This window comes from Physeter macrocephalus, chromosome 14 (genome assembly GCF_002837175.3).
Source record: "Physeter macrocephalus isolate SW-GA chromosome 14, ASM283717v5, whole genome shotgun sequence".
Taxonomy (NCBI): Eukaryota; Metazoa; Chordata; class Mammalia; order Artiodactyla; family Physeteridae; genus Physeter; species Physeter macrocephalus.
In genome coordinates this window covers 73,766,880-73,772,816 of record NC_041227.1, presented here as the reverse complement: position 1 = coordinate 73,772,816, position 5,937 = coordinate 73,766,880, and positions in this window count along the sequence as shown.

The window sequence follows — 5,937 nt, the reverse complement described above, 5'->3', positions numbered from 1 at the left end:
AGAGTCAGTGATGAAACGCATGGAAAGAACTCACCGGCCAGGAAGGAGGGCAGATAAGAAGGCTGAGGAGTGTGCAAGGGGTGACGATGGTGTCTGTGGTTCAACGCGGCACAATGTTCTCTGGAAACCAGGGGAGGGCTACCCGGTCCAGCTTGGGATGGGGGATGGAGGATGGAGGAAAGCTTCTGTGAGTTGGTGACATAGGTCATAGGTACAGAGGGGTGAAGTCTTTGCAGACACAGAATGGGGCATTCTGCCCCCAGTGGAAGGATATTCGGTCCCTACCCATGAATCCACATGTAGCAAATACTGGGGGGCCCAGCCCACATCCTTCAGCACCCACCCTCCCATTCTCACTGTTCCTTCTATCCTTCATCAGCACGCACCTGAGGTGCTCCACCTGAGGGCTCCCTCTTGGCCCATGTGCAGGGCCGGCCCAAGTGCCCCCAGCCAGTGGCGATGGGTGGGAAGGCTGCAACTTCCTTGCCCTCAACTGCAAGGACTCCGGTTGTAGTCCAGAGGCCTGACTGAGCCCCAGTTGCCTACAGGGAACATGCTTGATAAAGTGCCCTTTCTTTATCAGCTGCCCTCCCATCTCTGTCTCACTTCCCCACACCCCAGCTGGCATTTCCCGAAATTTCCACCCCAGTATGTTTGCACTCAAATTCTTGTCTCAGGATCTGCCTCTGGGAGAACCCAACCCGAGAAACAAGGAGGAGGGGAGAAGCCTTCACTGAAGCGTGAGGCTGTGTCACTCAGCTCGGGCTGCTGTGACAAAATACCACAGGCTGGGTGGCTTAAACAATAGACATTTATTTTCTCACGGTTCTAGAGGCTGGGAATCCAAGGTGTCAGCAGGATTGGTTTCTCCAAGGCCTCTCTCCTTGACTTGTAGACAGCCGTCTTCTCCCAGTGTCCTCATAACCATCTTGTTTCTATGCACGCACATCCCTGGTGTCTCCTCCACTTCTTATAAGGACACTAGTCCTATTGGATCAGGGCCCCAACCTTATGACCTCATTTGACCTTAACTACCTTTTGGAGACCCTGTCTCCCCAAGTATAGTCACATTGGGGGTTAGGGCTTCAACATATGAATTTGAGGGGAACACAATTCAGTCCATAAAGTGGGGAACTAGGAAGAAGCAACTCATCTAAGAAAGGAGGGCCTAGAGAGGCAAGGCAGGCTGCTGAAGCCCAGTGCCCATGACAACAGAACAGTAGGCCTGATTCTAAAGGAGTGTCCATAGCAGTGGAAATACAGATGACAGTTCAGAACTTGGGAACCACATGGGATGGGGGTTCTGAGAAATCCCTACAAATGTGCTGGGAGCCAAGCCAGCAGGTTGTAAGGTAGGGGCAGAGGCTTCAGCCATAGGGTAGGGGCTGGGAGGAACAGTAGTATCCAGGGCCACCAGTCATGGGCTGGCATTAAGGACATACTCAAGGCCCTGGCCAGATGGGCCTGTTCCACAAGTACCAAGGAGGAGGGGTTTCAGCAGAAGCCCACTTATAGACATGCTCCTTGGCTGAAAGGGACCCAAATGTCTCATAAATACATAATTACTAACCATAAAGCGGGAAAGTTGATAAATTGGACTACATTGAAATTTGGAACTTATATTCACTAGAGGACACCAATAAGAGAGTGAAAAAGCAATCTGCAGGCCCACAAAAGATTTTTGCAATACATCTGTACTAGGTTGAATCATACCCCTGCCCCAAATCCACATCCACTCAGAACATCAGAATGTGACCTTATCTGGAAATAGGGGTTTTTGCAGATATAATATTTAAGCTAAGAAGAGGTCTTAACTTGGACTCCTGGGGTGCCCCAGATCCAGGGACTATGGCAGCAAAGGCAAACTCTAGAGGACAAGCAGGAGTCTAAAAGTTGCAGTTGAGCCATGACTCTTGGTATGGACTCTGCCAGGTCAGGGAGAGTCAGGGTTTGGAACAAGAAAGCAGAAACAGGGCTTCCCTGGTGGCGCAGTGGTTGAGAGTCCGCCTGCCGATGCAGGGGACACGGGTTCGTGCCCCGGTCTGGGAAGATCCCACATGCCACAGAGCGGCTAGGCCACAACAGTGAGAGGCCCGCATACTGGGGGGCGGGGGGGGCGGGGGAAAGAAAGCAGAAACAATGCAAACAAGATGCAGACTGATGTGACAGCCAGCCAGCACTTTTCTTTGAAACGAGAAACATTCTGAATACAAAAGAAGGAGGAGGAAGGAAAGGAAATGAGAAGGTCATGACTCTGATAAAACTTTTTCTTCATTGCATAGTGATTTGCTTTATTTGCAGTATCATTTCCTTTCCCTTCACTAATTTATTGAAATATAATACACGAATCCTAAGGGTACAGCTCAATGAATTTTCACAAGGATAAAAGGGTCCACTAGCACCCAGATCAAGGAACAGAGCATACCAGCCCCCTAGAGCTTCCCCTTGGACGTTCCTTTCTTTTAGTCACTATGCCCAAGGGGTAACCCTATTCTGACTTCCATCATTATAAGTTAGTTTTGCTTATTTGGTACTTTATATACATGGAACCCTACAATATTTTTCTTTCATGTCTGGCTTCTTTTCCTCAGCATTAGGTCATGAGATATATCCACATGTTTATGCGTAATTGCAGTTCATTCTCATTGTTGTATGGTATTGTATTACATCAATAAACCACAATTTATCTGCCATTCTATGTTGACGGATATTCGGGTAGTTTCCAGCTTGAGGCTATTACAAACAATGTCTTTTGGTGCTCGTATGTACACTTTTCTGATGGGTATACACCTAGGAGTAGAATTGCTAGATTGTAGAATATGTGTATGTTCAGTTTTAGTAACTACTGCCAAGAGTTTTCCACTCCCGCCGGCAGTATGTGAGTTTCCTGTGTGCCATATTCTCGTCGCCATTTAGTATTTTCCATCTTTTTCATTTTAGTCATTCTGGTGGGTGTGTAAGTAATATCACATTACAGTTTAAGTTTGCATTTCTCTGATGACTCATACAATCAAGCCCCTTTCCCTTCATCATTGGGGTTTCCTCTTCCATAAAATGTTTGCGTTTTGGCCACTTTTTTTCTATTGGGTTGTCCGTCTTTTTCTTGTTGATTTATAGTGTTCCTTACATATTCTGAATTCTCGTCCTTTTACAGATAATATGTTGCGTTCATTTCTTAGGGCTTCTGAAACAAGTGACCACAAACCGGGTGGCTTAAAACAACAGAAATTTATTCTTTCATGTTTCTGGAGGCTAGAAGTCCAAAATCAAGGTGTCAGGAGGGGCACACTCCCTCTGAAGGCTCTAGGGAAGGATCCTTTCTTGCTTCTTCTTATCTTTTGGAAGATCCTGGGCATTCCTGGGCTTGTAGTTGCATCAATCCAAACTTTGCCTTTGTCCTCACGTGGGCTTATTCCCTGTGTGTCCCTCTGCCTCTTCACGCGGCCTTCCTATAAGGACACCAGTCATTGGATTTACAGCTGACAGGGGAAAATACTCTCTGTTTCCTGTCTACTCACTACAGCACTCTACTCTCAATAGTTCACTTTTGACCAGATGTGGGAGGGTTTTCCTCACACCCAGAAATTCTCAGACACCAGCTGAGTATCCTACAATTTAACTCAATTCCGATACTATCCACCCGGAGATAGTGTCAGATCCCACAGGCTAAGGGCTCAGTCCCACAAGGTTGCCCCCACTTCAGATGCCCATCGAAAGCCCAGGTTGCCACCTTGTAGCTGAGCAGGACCCTATGGGTCCTTCCCGGGACAGACCCACCCCACCCCTATCCTCCGCCAGCCTCTCATCTGTAGAAAAACTTTAGCCTCCTAGGCCTTCCCTGAGTGCCAAAGAATAAATTTAATCAGAGAAATGAAAAAATGCAGAAAGAAAGGAAAATAGTCAAGCAAGACAAAATAATAACAGTTCAGCCATTAAACAAAGTCAAGGACTTTTATTTCCTCCTCAAGGTCTGAAGATAATATTCTGGGCCATATCCTTTGAGCTATTTTGCAGATACTGAGACCTCCACCAGGTGGATGCAGAAAAAAAGGAAAACAGTCAAGCAAGACAAAATAATAAATGTTTAGCCATTAAACATTTAGTTCCTCCTCAAGGGCTATAGGAGATATTGTGAGTCATATCTTCTGAGCTGTTTTGCAGATACTGAGACCTCCACCAGGTGGAAGAAGTTAACTGTATGCTGCCCACAAGTACATAGACCCCACAACTGTTGGAAGCAGAAGGACTAGCTGACCAGAGATTTATGGCTCAGATAATGTTCCAAACACAAGTGAGACATGACAGCTACTTGGAACTGTGTGATAGGGACAATCATCTTTGAGAATAGAAGATTACCCCCTCCTCAGCACATAGCCCCTTCCTCTTTTCCCTATATAATCTCCGAGCAAAACCTGGGGAGTCAGGAGTTGGTTCTTTGGGACATGAGTCCTCCTTCTCCACAGGATTGCCAGCTTCCTCAATAAAGCTATCTTTCCTTTTACCCAACACTTGTTTCTCAGTATTGGATTCTTGAGTGATGAGCAGCTGAACCTGAGTTTGGAAGCACCTGTGCTTCTTACCAACCAACTACAGATCAGAGAGCTTCCCATGACCCCTTCCTTGGGATTAATAATTTATGAGAGTGGCTCACAGAACTCAGGAAAACTAGATTTATTTACTAGATTACCACTTTATTATAAAGGATACACCTCAGGAACAGCCCAGAGGAAGAGATACATAGGGTGAAGTATGGGAAGGGGCACAGATCTTCAGGCATGCCATCTTCCCAGCACCTCTACTTGTTCACCAACCCAGAAACTCTCCAAACCCTGTTCTTGGGGGATTTTTATGGAGACTTTATTGTGTAGGCATAATTCATTAAGTCTTGGCCATTGGGGATTAATTCAGCCTCTAGCTTGTCTCCCTCCCTGGAGATTGGGGAATGGGGCTGACAGTTCCAACCCTGTAATCAATCACATGGTTTGTTCCCTTGGTAACCAGCCCCCATCCTGTGGTTATCTAGGGGTTTTCCAAAATCACATCATTAACATAAACTCAGGTGTGGTTGAAAGGGGCTTGTTGTGAATAATGACACTCCTTTCACCTTTTTGCTCTGGAGCTACTTCAAGAACTGAGGACAAAAGACCCAATATCAAATCAAAAGATGCTCCCATTCCTCTTATTGTTTAGAAAATTACAAGGGTTTTAGGAGCTGTGTGCCAGGGGATGTAAACCAAATATTTATTTATTATTATAAATCACAATATCACAAGAATCACGTCACACTGGTCAGAATGGCCATTATCAAAAAATCTACAAACAATAAAAGCTGGAGAGGGTGTGGAGAAAAGGGAACCCTTTCGCGCTGTTGGTGGGAATGTAAATTGATACAGCCACTATGGAGAACAGTATGGAGGTTCCTCAAAAAACTAAAAATAGAACTACCATACGACCCAGCAATCCCACTACTGGGCATATACCCTGAGAAAATCATAATTCAAGAGGACACATGTACCCCAATGTTCATTGCAGCACTATTTACAATAGCCAGGACATGAAAACAACCTAAATGTCCAACAACAGATAAATGGATAAAGAAGATGTGGTACATATATACAATGGAGTATTACTCAGCCATATAAAGGAACGAAATTGGGTCATTTGTAGAGATGTGGATGGACTTAGAGTCTGTCATACAGAGTGACGTAAGCCAGAAAGAGAAAACCAAATATCGTATATTAATGTGTATATGTTGAATCTAGAAAAATGGTACAGATTAACCTACTTCCAGGGCAGGAATGGAGATGCAGATGTAGCGAACGGACATGTGGACACAGGGGGGGAAGGGGAGGGTGGGACGAATTGGGACATTAGGATTGACATATATACACTACCATGTGTAAAATAGATAGCTAGTGGGAACCTGCTATAAAGCAC